The following is a 2,253-nucleotide window of genomic DNA, read 5'->3' as shown; positions in this document are numbered from 1 at the left end:
TTTCTCAATGTCTCATATAAGATCATTACCAAAGCCTTGGCTCTCAAGATTCGTCATCTTTTGTCTCTAATTCTTTGATCGGAGCAGAGTGCATTTGTCAAGTCCATGTTTATTCTGGATAACATTATTGTTGTTTGGAAAGGGATGGACTGGGCCAGATGCTCCAAGTAGCAGACAATCTTCCTTAAGATTGACTTCGCTAAGGCATATGATCGCATTGAGTTACCATTTATTTTGGCTATGCTCAAAGCTCTTGGCTTAAGCCCCAGATTCATTCAGTCTATCCAAATGTTATTCGGGGATGCCTCGGCCTGTATCACCATTAATGGTCGTCAGTCTAAGGTTTTTGGCCTTTTTAGATCCATTCGCCAGGGATGTTCTCAAGCTCCTTCTTTATATGTTTTTGCGGAGGAGGGGTTTGGATACTTACTTGCTAATGCTATCTCTATTGGGCGTGTCTATGGTATCTCCCTGCCTGAGTCACCTTCTCAACTTGTCAATGGCCATTTTGCGGATGACTCCTTCCTCACTCTCATTGAGGAATAAGATAATATACAGGGCAATCTTCAATGTTTGGACACCTTTTGCTTGGCTTCTAGTTCGGCCATTTAGTGGCACAAGACGCAATGTTATAGGCAGTCTTTTCTTCCCACCCCATCTTGGATTCTTCAATATGATTGGAAATGGCTTCATCATGGAAAAAAAAATTTCTTTCTGGGCATTCCTTTTGTCTTTCAATCTTCGCTTGTGGATCTTTGGAATGCTATTTTAGCCAAAATTGAGAGAAAGTTAGCCTATTGGATTACCAAGCCTCTCTCTCTGGCTGGTAAATTTCAAATTTGTTCAAAGGTTTTGGCTACCACCCATGTCTATTACTCTTCATGTTGGGCTCCTTCTAAGGCCTCTTACATGAAACTGGAAAGACTTCTTCGGGCTTTTCTTTGGGCCTCTGGGTCCGACCATCAAGGTTTCCACAGAGTCGCTTAGGAGTATTATTGTCTTCCCAAGGATTCTAGAGGGCTCGACCTTATTTCTACCCAAAAACAAGGGCTTGCCTTATGTGCTAAATGGATAATCATATCCTTATCTAGCGACCAAGCTTGGAAAATCCTTCTTTGGCATTGCATTTCTTCAGGATTTTCTGCCAATAGGTCGGCTTGAAAGGGGATTGGTTTTCAAACCCTGCTCGTTATGAAAGACCATGTTCATATCTAGGGTACTTTTGTTGTTAAAAGCATCTGGCGATCTTGGGAAGCTATCAAGTCTTGGCTTCAATGGGCAGGTGATACTTTTCGTGATGGGATCTCCATGAATCAACACAACCTTTGGTGGTCACCTCTTTTTCAGGTGCAAGGGTTACCGTTGGTCAAAATCTAGGGTGTTAGTGCTATGCATTTTCACAAACGAGGCATTTGAACACCTAAGGATTTGTTTTCTAGAGCTTCCATGAGTCTCTGATCATGGGATGACCTCCAGGTCCAGTTTCGTCTATCTTGACCAGATCGATAGACTTATGACCTTCTGGTTTTGGCCTTACCCCCACATTTGTTACATAAGCTTGGCATTCAGTCTGTCAGACCTTGGTGGAAACATTGGAAGTGGTATCATTGGACTCCTTTCACCAGCTACAAACCCAAAATGGGTTATCTTTGGTTGGTTCCCCATTTTCCTATGGTCCATATTCTCAACCAACAGTGGCACTTGCAATCTTCTCAGAATTTCTGGAGACTCAGGTTTCTTGTTGTCGGGTCCGCCACCACTGAACCCAAGATTGAACACTTTGTTTGGTGTGTTCTTTTTCAAGGGCTACCTTTGGGTTCCAGACTTAAGCATTTGGGGGTTCCTGATCCCAAGTGCCCTTTTTGTGGTCACCCTAAAACTTTTATGCACATTTTTTGGTTATATAGAAGAGCTCAATAGTATTGGAGCTGGATCCATGATTTCTTTCGGACTAAACCATTTTCTTGGCATTTGGCTCTTCTAGGCGATTCGCCTAGAATCCCCTCTAAGTTTTCCCAGGAATGGCATGCTTTCAGAATGGAGATCCTATTTACTCTTTCGAAAGATATAAATGCAGTTATTTTTACTCACATCTCTTTGGATATTAATGTCTCACTTTATGCTAAAGCTTGCATTTGTAATAATGTATTAATGTAGATTCAAGTACAAGCTGAAAAAGTGGCTTTGGAGGTGGGCCACTTACAGGATCTTTTCAGCACTGGGGCAACGCCCCTTGTGCGGTTGCCAAAGTGT

Source organism: Cryptomeria japonica, chromosome 4 (genome assembly GCF_030272615.1).
Source record: "Cryptomeria japonica chromosome 4, Sugi_1.0, whole genome shotgun sequence".
In the NCBI taxonomy this organism is placed as follows: Eukaryota; Viridiplantae; Streptophyta; class Pinopsida; order Cupressales; family Cupressaceae; genus Cryptomeria; species Cryptomeria japonica.
Note: the sequence above shows the minus strand (reverse complement) of the source record.